Source organism: Poecilia reticulata, chromosome 15 (assembly GCF_904066995.2).
Source record: "Poecilia reticulata chromosome 15, P_reticulata-male-v2, whole genome shotgun sequence".
In the NCBI taxonomy this organism is placed as follows: Eukaryota; Metazoa; Chordata; class Actinopteri; order Cyprinodontiformes; family Poeciliidae; genus Poecilia; species Poecilia reticulata.
Window position 1 is genome coordinate 11,876,453 of NC_088844.1, and position 13,074 is coordinate 11,889,526.

At 36.6% G+C, this 13,074-nt stretch overlaps 1 protein-coding gene across 1 annotated transcript in view; it reads left to right on the forward strand.

The window, feature by feature from the left end:
* The window catches only part of chrm3a (cholinergic receptor, muscarinic 3a), an 86,639-nt gene that overhangs the window by 23,188 nt on the left and 50,377 nt on the right, over positions 1-13,074 (forward strand). The window contains exon 2 of the mRNA XM_008429242.3: positions 7,438-7,552. The gene's annotated coding sequence lies outside the window, so the exon portion shown is untranslated. The remainder of the gene's footprint in view (positions 1-7,437; positions 7,553-13,074) is intronic.

Genomic DNA, 13,074 nt, shown 5'->3' on the forward strand with positions numbered 1-13,074 from the left:
CAGAATATTCTCCTAAATGTATTGGTGATCATCAAGATGTTTTCTGGCTAATGTGGGATGGTCAGCAGTGCGAAAACACAAAATCTTACCAAGTATTTTCGGTCTAGTTTCTAGTGCTGGTATCTTAGTACACTTGAGATAAGACAAAAATAACTTGGAAGTAATCTTCTAGCAAGATATAGGAGCTTGTTTTAAGTGAAAAAGTACTAGTTCAGTTTTCAATTTTCCCATGTCAAACTCCCAATGGAGCGAGTACTTTTTCCATCAATTTTAATGACTTATTTACTTACAAACAAGCTCCTACATCTTGTTGAAACGTTACTTGTAAGTTGGTTTTGTCTTATTTCAAGAGCACTAAGATATTTTCACTATAAACTAGACCAAAACTACTTTGTAAGATTTTGTGTTTTTGCAGTTTTCATTGTTAGATCATGAACACTGAACTTCTTTGGTCCCACCGAGGTCCACAGTGTTGTGGGTTTAGTTTTGGGCTCTTGTCTGGATGACTCTGCGTTGCTTTTGTAGATATTTGGGTGGAATGTTCAAAATCTTTCACGTTTTCACATTTGTGGATTGTACCCCTCACTGTACCAAAATGCACTGGTTGTACAGGTCAGGCAGTGGTCAGTCTTGCACGTAGCTATTGGATTTGACCTAAGCTTTCCAAAGATTATTGTTAATCACATCTCATTGTCCACCATCCATCCATCCATCCATCCTGTTCACACCTCAGTGCCTCACACATCTTCGTCTGCAGTCAGTTCACACTCAGATCGTCTCTAATTGAGTTTTGGACAGCCAGCCAAGCCTCAAACGCTCTGTGAGAGATAAAAGAAATTTTGCATTACAACATCAAAGTGGTGCCTTCCCCCTCACACACATCCTCACACCATTTCTCTTCCACACTCACCAAAACATGATGAGATCAAATGAACATCTGAGGTCAGTGGAGCTCTGAAGGGTTAATGATCTGGAGACGATGATCTGATTTTTTATTTATTTTTTATGTTTATTCACCCCGTGGGCTCATAACTACCCTCGACATGCGACTTCTGCCCCTCTGAGTGTAAACTCATGCAATTTACCCAACAACCTGTGTATTTGAAACACTTGCATGAGTGTGTTTGACATGGATTTGACTTGTCTTAACACAGAAGAGCCAATATTTCACACCGCTTGTTTAATAACATTAGGCTTCAGCAGCAGGCTTCACTTTTAAAATGTGTTGCATCCTGTCAGGTTTTTGTGTAATTAAATCTCCCCTTAATTACACAAACATCAAAAACTCAATTTCATTTTAAAATGTTGTGTGTTTTCTCAGTGCAACACATGGATTTATTTAAGAATATCCAGTCAAGTGTGTATTTGTGGCGCCGCTGTTTTCTGTTTGGCTGCATTTACAGACTCTGCTGCAGCTTTACGAGGAGCTTCACATCAGTCATAACCCGGCGATCTATTGACGCAGCTAAATTAAGTTGGGGATTTATACGCTGGGAGTAGCGTTTATTTATTTTATTTAAATGGTCGTGAGTCATTTACATCTCAAAAGCCTCTCGTCTCACATTCCATTATGTTTAAAAGTTTCATGAACTCAGCAAGTCTTCCGGGCCGTTCGGGAGCCGTTTATCGCATTCTTAACCATTACTCGTCTCGCTGCCACCAGGGCTGACCCCGATGCAGTAAAAACTCAAACTAATTTGTGGAACTGCGCTGTTTCTCATCAAAGATGAAATCAGGGAGAGCGTGCAGATTGTAAATCATTTTTCTTGCGCCCCTAATGAAATATTTTAGGTCCTTGTGTTTCTTCCATTTGATTTCATCCTTAATTTTTTTATGTCCTTTGCTTAGCATTACAGTAATTCGGTGCAACAGTGTGAAATATTTGTATATTACAAATCAAATAGACTGATGTAAACTTTTTGAGATATCCATGTTTATTTTATTTTATTTTTTTACTGTGTAGAAAAGAAAATCTATATAAAGTCTATCTAAAAATCACATTTGTTAAATTTAGATGTTAGTCTTTCTTCCTGATTAGACAATCTAATAAATATTTTCTTCTTTGGATGAGCTCATTTATTTTTCATGCCCTTTCAGGGTCATGAAAGGGAGTTTTAGGGAGTGAGGTCTGTCTGAACTATCATCAGGTAAGACGTAAGGTTTAACTGGAACAGATACCCAGTCCAGACGCCCGCACTCCCTTTTATATTTGTCATAATCATCAGTCGATCTAAAGTTCATGCTTTTGAAGTATCAAGTTTTTGTCAAGTCTTAATCCCCGTGGAAATGTTGGATAAGATTTAAACATAATTGCTGATGTATTTAACAACATAGGGAGGCTGGCTGTTGTCATCTTTTAAAATTGACAGAGATATTGTCTCCATGTGGAATTAGATGCCTTTCAATAATTGCTAAGCTGAAAGTGGTTTGCTTTTAGCAAAGGTTCAAGGCCTGGCTGTTGTGTTGTCTTGTCCTTTTCCCTGGAAATATTGCACAAGAATACTCAGCAACTGACAGTGGCAGATTATTTTCACCCTTTGTGAGTTTTGTGAATATTTTTTTATGGCAGTCAAAGACACTGTTCAATTATTCGTCTCACCTCTTGCTCTTGAAGTAATTCCAACACAAGAACAGACTCAGTTTTAACCATTCTGACTTTAAAAGATCCTTTATCTCCCTTTAAGCCTTGGAAAATTAAGCCCCATAGTTCATCCAATCTGTCCTTGATTTCATGCTGTCTGCTCTCCGACTCTGTCTTGTTTTCATCTGCACCCTTAAAGCCTCATGAGCTTTATCGGGGCTGCTTCGCTTCCATCTGTTTCCCAATCAATTTGATCTCATTTCCTGCCAATTGGTCCACCTCCATGGGTTAAGGCTCATTTAATAGGAAGCGTTGCATGTTGAGATCATCAGCTGTAGTTATGGTGATGAGATCACCAACCTCTTTAGCGTTGGAGAAGCTTGTCTGGGTTTCAGTGTTGGAGGTAATTTGGATGGAGATATTTTTGAAATGTGTGCTTGCATTAAAGAAATGGTGGGCTTTAGCAGATGGCTCATCTAATAGATCAATTTAACAAAGAAGGAAGTTAATGAAGAAAAACGGAGTCTGCAGGTAGGTCCTTTGTTAAAAGTTTTTTTTTCTTTTTTTTTTATCCATGTTTTTTCATTCACATTAATTCTGGAGAAACCATCGAAAGACACTGCACCAAATTAAATGTACAGTGACTCTTGCATCATTATGCAGCTCTGCTAAAAGATCAAATACTTGACACCACGGTAAATCTTGTTTACTATACAGCATATTGTTACGTTTATTATTGGAGAAAAGTAATCCATAACCGGATGCTGCCAGTTGTTTTGACAAAATGTCACAAAATTAAACAAATTCATATGGAAATGTCAAAATTTGCACAGAAACAAAGATAAAACCCCAGATAATCTATTTATACATTTAGACAGCAAAAAAAACTTGTTGTTGGCTTCTTAGCAGCCTCCCTGATGAGTATAGACTCAAAGTTAAATCTAAATCAAAAAGTATTTACATAAAATGCTAGATTAACGGCCTATATTAATGCTTTAGCACATGAATTGTACACGAGGTTCGTCACATCATACATGTAAACACTTGTGAAATGATTTATGAAGTTTCTTTTTTTTTTTTTCAGTCACAAAAACCCGGCCTCTCCGCAGGGGCGTGTGCGCTTTTGACAGCCGTCGTAAAACAGGCGAACCTCCCAGTCTTTCGAATATTCCTCCTTATTGCTTTATTGCCACTCTCTTAAATGCTGTAAAATTTTATCAGCACCTCACATTTATTTAAAACTACCCCAAGCACGGCGCCTTCCTGTTTTCTTTAAAGAGCAATCCGATACACGCGTAATATTTGTCGTCCACATTCCCCATGCTGTCAGAGCTTCTGTCCTTGATTCAAGTCCGACTCTGAAGAGCAGCAAGGCAGAGGGGTTTACAGAACAATCCTCTGCGTCCTCTGCTGGAGTGACAGCCAAACATATTCTTTGCTCTCATGAATTTTAACGTGTGCTTTGATTCACAAAGTGGAGTGCTGAACAGGAGAAGTCGGAGCAGGTCTGCCAGTCGGCCAGCTGCACACATTATTAACCTCTCCCAATTTATATAAGCTGGAAGAGAAGCTGTGGAAAATCTTCTGGACTCCCAACAATCCATGTTGCCTTGTTGAGTTCCTGTAATTTAAGCTAAGCTGTTCTGGCCCCCTGACTGCATGCAATTGAGTTTTCTGGTTGATATGCATAAACCAATTAGCAGGATATCTCTTTTCCATCTTTGTGTCTAGTACAAATCTATTTTGTACTTCCTTTGCATTAGCGTTCAAAAACATGTTTTTTTTTTTGTTTTTTTTTAATGCACGATCATCTAGATCTAAACCATTCCAGAAAGTCCGCCTTCTTTTTAGCAGGGGGTAAAAAAAGGATATTGATTTTGCGTAATTGCTGTATGTTATTCACAATGCAGAGCTGTGGTGTCTGCATGCTGTTCGTGGAGTAGCCGGTCTTATCAGCGGGAGCAGATGGAGAGCGTCCAAGTGAGAGGCTCGGTCTGGCTCCATGTATGTCATAAGTAAGAGGATGACCTTGGCTGAGTCTCAGCCACAGTTCAGCTGTAAGAAACACTCTGTTTCTGTCCTTTTCCTCCTGTCCTTCTGTTTGTGTCAGTGTTTTTGCTTTACTCACACACACACGCGCAAACTGCTTTGCTCCTAAACGTTCCAACACGAACAGCTACAGCTAGAGACAAAATATACTCCTCCACTTTATCACACTGAGGTGCAAAGACTCTTCCTGTACATGCATTTGATTATAAAAATATTTGCAATTTTTCTTTTTGTTCCAACTATAATACTATTTTTATTGATTATGAAAAATGACTTTTGTGCCTGAAATTGTTGTTCTATTTTTTTGCTACGCAAGCACACATGAATCAAAAGCAGTTTTTCGAGAATCAGTTCTTCTTAGTAAGTCAAACGGTGAGCAAACGAGGATGTCAAGAGCTTTCCTGGTAGATTTATATTGTACTTAAGCTGGGCGAGATAAGAGTCTTCATTTCGGAAGTAGAGAGATTTGAAGTTGTCGTGACTTTTGTGCCGTTTATGGTTAATATGAACAGCCCAGCCTCTCATATGCGAGTTGTTGCTGCAATACTTTCTACCATGTTTTCTTTTACTGTGATAATGTGCAGTAATTGCCAGTCTTCTCTGATAACTTAGGAAAAAGAAGAAGAGAAGATTCATTTTTCACATTTCAGACATGAGCTTTAGCTCTGTGTAATAGAACATGATGGGCTACAACAGTCTATGTGATACTTAAATGTAGCACAGCAAAGCATTTTGTTTGGACACTTTGGCACAAAATAGATTGAATGCAGGAAAAATCAAAAACTATTTAAACCTAAATTTAAAATCTCCACCTGGATATTTTTGCTTATTTTAACTGTACGCACTTCTCTAAATGTCCTGTGAGTAAATATATTTGCCCATTTATCCATAACAACTGGAACTTTCAATATCTATCAAGTCATTTGCGCAATTTACCTTCTATTAAAAGAATACCCCTCAGATTAATTTCACTCGCTGCCATTATGGTGAAATTACTGTAATAACCTGATATTGGCTGAAAAGCGCAACGTCTCCCCTTTCAGAAACTGTTGGAATTTGAGGGCGCAAAGTGTGGCTAAATTACGGTTCTGCAAATTTGACTGAATTGCCGGCGCTCCGATTAAGACTTAGAGGGTTAATCTGGGCAATAAAATTGACAGAAATATATCCTTATGTTTGATACATTAACTAAACTTTTAGATGCTTTTTTCACAGACATGCTTCAACCCTAGTTTTTAGGATAGAGTGGGCACCCAAAATACAGAGGCCGTAGTCCTCGACATGGCCGTTGTGAACCTCTAGTGCCAAAAATATCTTTGAAAATAATTAATAAAATTGAGAGGTTCGGGGTTTTCTTCCTTAGAATGATTTATTATGAGACTGGGAACTAAAACTTTTTGACATCTTATCTCTCTGCTTTACACAAGACTTCTTCATATGTACTGTATGACAATATACTGCCGTGTTTATCTGGGTATGACAATATACTGCCGTGTTTATCTGGGTATGACAATATACTGCCATGTTTATCTGGGTAATAACCGTTCTCATAACATTGTGGGAACGTCCTCGTCATTACGTGGACGTCATTACGTTAATTGCCGTGCCATTTGAGGCTCAGATCAAGTCTCAGCGCAGATTTAAAGTGGAAACTTGAAAACGGTAATTGTATCGCTCAGTCCTCTTCACGGCTCACTCGAAAACGCCCCTGCAGACCCAGCTTAGCTTTAGAGCAGATAGGCCAAGCGAGGTTGTTAGCATTAAGATGAAGCACTCCATCCTGTAAGGATGCCTTAAAATAGGATGCAGCAGAGGAAATATTTAAATTCTACATGGTTTCTTATTTGTCTGCGTGCAGCTAGTGCAAATGTCAATAGTGGAGAAAAAAGAAAAAGATGCAAAAAGAATTGTAATAAATACCTCGTGGATGTCTTTTAGAACAAATATTTTACACATTGACCTATAGGATATAATTTGTATTTGCAACACAGAACATCCAGTGTTCATTTACTTAATGTTTCTAAAGGTGTTTACATTATTTGTAAATTAGTATCAAGCCTCAACCTTCTCCGTCTTCCACTTCATAGCCTTTTTTTTTGTTTCTCCATTTAAACCAGCTTCCACTTTTTTTTTTATTAAATGTACTTTCAGTCTGGGAACAGCTCCATTACTTCTGATTATTTTTAATGGCAGGCTCATTCTTTTGTAGTGCATTCATATTTGTCTCTCAAGACTTGAAGACTGTTTTAATGAGCTCTCAAAAGGTCTCCTTCCTTAGCCCTTGGCTACATCCAGCTATGTGCAGCAGGCAACTCTAGTAGACCCAGACTATATAAGGCATGAACACTTCCCTAGACATGAAGACATGCCATTCTTCCCTTTGACAGATATTATCCAGTGGGGAATTGTAGACACATACCTCAAGCAGATCTTTGATTAAAATGCATTAAACAAACAATGAATAAAGATTTTAGCAATGCCGCAATGTAAAGGTATATTGCAAGGACCACATAAAAGATCATCATAGACACTGAAAAAATTGTTTGAAAAGCAAGTAGAAGTTTTTGGGGTTTTTTTTGCTTTGCTTTATGATGAAAAATGTATAATTCCTTTCTGGAGAGAGCAGCCATTTTGGTTCAAGGCAAACATTCTGAGTGTCATAGTTCTTCCCTCCTGTTCATGTTTGACTCCGTTTTCAAACGCAGTGATGCTATAGGTATTCAACTTCCTAATTTGGACATATGCTTTTTAACACATTCGTTGTTTTTATTGTCTCTTTTCTTCCTCCCTCCATGTCTACCTCCAAGACACTATGATCCGACCGAAAGAAGATGATCGTGCACCTCCAGTTGACAGCATAGATGCCGAAAAGCGCTCTGCTGAAAGGTGACCTCCAGACTCTTCACCTCCCGGCAGCGTTTGGTGAGTTACCCATGAAAAAAGAAAAAAAGAAAGAAACCTTTTGTATTCACAAATGACACTGTTGTCTTTCCCCCTGTCAGCTGTTTGTACCTCCAGGGCATTTTCCTAATGTTCACGTTCACAATATTTTAAATTACGCTGTCAAAAACAGAGCTCATTATATAATGGTGACTTTTATTACCATCTCCTTTTTTGTTTTTTGAAAAAAAAATCAAATAGAGATTCAGTTTTTCTTTTAGCCATTTGTTGAGTCATGTAATGTTAAGTAGAATTGATGTTTTTACCTGTAAAGTGGTAATTTATATTAAATATTGCATCTCTCCCCTACAGTGAATTATGCAGTAGACAATATGAATCAAGATGTTCTTGGAAATATGTTTTTTTTTTTGTTTTGTTTTTTTCTGTCAACGAGGAAAACAGTAAAATATGGGTTCAGCAAAATCTCAATATATATAGCAAGTTCATCGCAATTACATATTTTCATGGGATCATTCATCTTTGCCATCCATTTATGGATTATTACTCTCACTGTGGGTCACTGGAGTCCCAAAAACTATTTTTGTCCCTTTCCAGACTGATAGACATGAATGACATTTTTTCTCGTCTGTTCTTAAACGTTGTTTAATTCAGGTATGATGACTTGATATTTGAGATCTTTTGCCCTACTTTGTGTTGTCAGCGCTTGTATTTATATCCATTTCTTGACTCCACTAGTTGGGCTGGCTATTGCTACTGAAATAAAACCAACATGTTCATAGTTAATTCGTGTTTTAACAAAGGATTATACTTCCACATAGGGCCTTGTTGGTTTGATAACTTTTCCCATTAATTAAGAAAATCTTAAGTTGAAATGAGCTTTTTCTATCCACTCAAATGATCTTTTATGCTAAAATTTGTTTGATGATTTGAAACATAAAGGTGTGCCAAAAAAAAATCCAAATAAAAAAATAAAGCAGTGAATCTATTTCGTTTTTTCAACACTTTATATGATGTATCTTGTTAGTTGCAACTATGCATCAATGTTTTCGGCTGTAACCCTGATCGTCTCACCTAAAATTTAACCCAAATATAACTTGGTTGACATCAAGATTTATGACAGAATCGGGTCCAGTACTGATATTTTTTATTAAACTTCTCCCTTTTCTATAATTTACATCTATTGTTAATCTTTTTTTTTTAAACAATTGCAATTGTTCTTTGCTAAACATACCCCTAAGTTACCTTCCTTTAAAATAAACAAAATGACTCCAGGCATGAAAATCAGCTCTTTTGAAATAAATGGAAGATTGTTCTGCTTGCAGTTTACATGCAAATTATGCTCAGTTATTAAAAATAACTAACAATATAAAAAATAAAAAAAACACCACAGTCTTGAGCAGTCCTTGAAGTGTGTTTTTGTCTTAAGTCTCATTAATTGGGCTAGAACTTTGATAGAGGGATCATGTTGTTGTCTCTTTGTATCTAGGAGATCAGCGGTTTGAGTTGGTATTCTCACTGCATGTCTAAAGTCTTTATATGTTGCTTCAGTGTCCTTCCAAAGTCCAAAAATGATACGTTAGATTTGCTTGCGAGTCTAAATAGACCGAAGGCAAAAGCAAATGCGTGCATGCTTTTGCTGTCTGGTCTTTCTTTGTAATGTGCTTTGGAGGTACCATTTTCTTACCTGATGATAATTGTAAGAAGCTTCAGTCCTAAAGCAACTCTGAACAATACAATACTCAGTGAACAATACAACTTCTATTTTGCTACGGCGGACGAAGGAAAATGGTCTGGACTTTAACCTTACATTGCTTTAATTCCATCTCTGGGATTTGCACATTCGTATAAAAAGCACCCACAAAATGTGTCTGTGCCTAAAAAAAGGAAATGGCCATGGGAAGCAATCAGTTGTTAAAGACTTCACTTGTCTCTGAGCTTGTTTGGACTTAGTGACATGTCCAACTTACTCCTGCTGTTACTTCCTTATCAAAAAAAGTGCACAGAAACTCACTCTCACCCTGAAGCTAGTGTGGGATGATTTAAAACAATCACAAAAGTAACTGAAGTAGTTTTCCCGTTTTTTTTTTTGTACCGATGTGATATACTTACTGTGATGAGGCAATTAGGGGGGCTTTGGAGATTTTTTATTTTTATTTTAATTTTTTTGCTTGTAGTTTTTGTGTTTTTGTATGCAGCAATAAGCTAAACTTCCAGTTTCAGTTTCAGTTGGCTTACACTATGATTATTACTCTAGATATGAGCAAGTTTAGGTCTGGATTCATTTTCTTCTAGCGATTTCCTAGAAGATCAACACACCTGCCATACATGGAAGTCCTGTTCTCTCTTTTTTTTTTTTTTGGCATTTGAGGAGTAATAATGAGAAATGGTCTACTCTTCCATGTTATATTTATTCCCTAGCAAAACAAAAATATATATATTTGTAATATGTAATTCCTGAATCAGTAACCTTTAACACAGTCTAAATATGATAATCTTATCCTGAAATAATATTTCTATCATTCTGATGAGAGGGCATGTCTTTTTTGAACATTATAGGTCTGGTATTGAATTGATGATTGATATTAAGCATTTATTTGAAGGTAAGGAACACAGAGTGATAATTGTTGCAGTCAAAGGCATACAAAAATGTTAACTCAGGCAAGTTAGCCAAAGGGGAAAGAACATCTATTATTGAAGTAATGGGTACACAGTAAATGCTGCTACTTTGTAGATGTCAGTGGGTTTACGGTTTGTCACCCAGCATTTCCCTGAGTGAGGGTATACCAGCAAGAGTGGTTAAAAGCACTCAAGCATCAGACAGACTTCCCTCAGTGCACATGTAATTTGGGTTTGTGGTAGCACAAGGCCCAGACACGGTTATACAAGAGATAATAATAAATACAGTTTTGTGCAAGTGTGACAGTACACATTAACAATCTGTCTGGTTGTGCACTGTTTTTTCTTCTTGTTGTTCGAAAAAATATTTGAAGATTTTTCATTATGACTCACAGTACATGGTGAAGAAGTGTTGTTGGTTCTTTTCTAATTTGGGGTTTTTAAGCACTTTTAAAATGTTCGTTAAAGATAAATCACAAGTGTTTCACATTTAATTTTCACTTTTTAATGCTATACATAAAAAAATCTGCCATTTGCAGATATTATACTGCTTTGTCAGAAACAACCAATCAGAGCCAGGAGGAAGGTGTTAGCGCTGTCAATCAAGCTTGTGTATGCTACACAACAGAGAGTGTTTCCTTTAAGTTGGTGATATTGATGTTTTGTTTTCTACAACATGATTGTCCCGTGTTTTTCTTGACAAATTAATGAGTTTGTGTTTTTGATTTATTTACTTTTTAACAAAGGTAAGGGAACAAATACAAATATTTCTCTGTCACCTCAATAAAATTTCACCAAAGTCTAATTAATGATTTTTGAACCACAGAAATTATATGATTGAATTACTTTTTAAATGTTCAATCTGTACTTTTTAACCCTTTTTCCAATAAAAAATATCAATAAGTGCCATTCAACCCAACCACTCTCCTGCATAAAAAAAAAAGTTTTTTTTTTCTTTTGTACATTGCTGCACTTCAGTGACACTTTAAGAAAAATCTCATTTAAATGAAATTGTAGGCTGTAGGTTAAATCATGGGGTTAAAATTCAGTTAAACCGCAATCAATCTGCTTGAGCCAATGGGAAGTTTTTCCATCAACTTTTTTAAAGGACCTCGCTAAGTCTCTATTATTATTCCTCTCAATTTTAAGCTGGAAATCCGTCAAAGTGGAACTGATGAAGGGATTGTGAGAATAAAAGGTGAATTGTAGTGAGGGATCCAGTCCACAGGGACTTCATTAGCTAGTCAGGGCTCCGTATTAATATACTTCAAACATTGTAAAGCCCTATTTGGTATTCAGCTCCAGTTCTCAGGGACTCAAATTCACAATTAATGACTAATCTTAGTCCTTTAATAAACACATAAATAAACACGGGTATTTACACTGAGGTCTCTCTGCTGGAGAAAAAAACATAACAAGCAGAGTGTTTTTTTTTTCTTCTTCTTTCCGTCCTACCAAAAGAAACTCTTCAACAAATGGCTATCTCTGTTTAAATTCCTCTGAAACCATGTTCGTGTTTAGAGGCATATCAATCATAATTTATGGCGTAAAACATGAAATGCACTATGTACAACTTGACATTTCTTTGCACAGGAGCACAGCAGCACAAGGCTTGCTCAGGGTCACTGGTGTTAATGGTCATTTTCCTGTATTTCTCCCATTTTCATAATGGCCCTTCAATACAGTGGGATCTGCAAGGACAGAAATATTTTATAAGGAATCTTTGCATCAAAGATTAAGCACAACTCTCTACCTTGCAAAGTGTGGCACCTTTGCCCAAACTTGTACCATCACTGTTTTTGAGCTTGGTTTTCTTTAAAGACACTTTTGTGAATATCTAACTAAAATAGCTGACTCCTCTTCATTTTATTTCTAGAATCCTTTCATCTTCTGCTCGATTGGTGAAACTATGTTTTTTTTTTTTTTTATAGCGGCTAAAATGTGTGCCAAATTATCTTATGCAGATAAGGGACCTTGTTAAAACAATCATACCACTTGAACTTAACTTCTGTCACATTACAACTACAAAATATGTATTTTTTTCTGATTTTGCTTGACTGACTAAAGCAAATTATGGGATCTCCGATGAGGTCTGATGCAAAACAGTTCAAGGATTATGAACACATTTCCAAAGTGCCTTATATTGCTCAGTTATGTCTGGAAACAACGTATTATACATGCTGCTAAGTGGAGCTGAACCGCCAGCCTGCATATTTTGTTCATTGTGAATTAGTTTTTATGTGTGTTTTGTTGTTTGGACCCAGTTTTCAGTAAAATTCATATTGCTCCATAGAAAAGCAGTGCTTATGAAGGATGCTCTATTTATTTGATATCTGAGTATCAACAACATTATGGCGAGTAGGATTTAGTTTGTGCTGGTTTTTATTAACACACCTGTTAGGAAAAAAAAAGTATTAGGAACAAGTCGAGACAGAAACAAATCAGAGACAGATACCGACAAATGTTTGTTTCAAGGATTTTTACTTTATCAAGGAGTGGGATGAGTTTACAAATTCAGGTCAACTCACTCTCTGTCTGCAACAGAAATTAACTCACCTTTATAGTTTGTCTTGGCAGCGTTGAATGTGGGCGACCTGCAAGCCCGTAAGAGCATTTCATGTGATGGCTTTTTGCGATACAGCACAGAGAACGATACATTTCTGCAACGTTGAAGAGTCTGAACAAAGCCACAGACAGCAAAAGTCATCAAAAGGTTTCATTGACCTTTCCACAGACAGATGTCTCAGAGCTTAAAAGGTAAATGAGCATAAAGTAGCATGAATGAGTAAATGATACGCCAAAAACAATTTAATTATTAAATATGAAAAGAATATTATGAGTAAAAGATGGAAAGTGGATATATGGGTAGATAAATATCAAAACTGAATATAGTAAAATGAGTGAAACACGGGTAACATAAATATTAT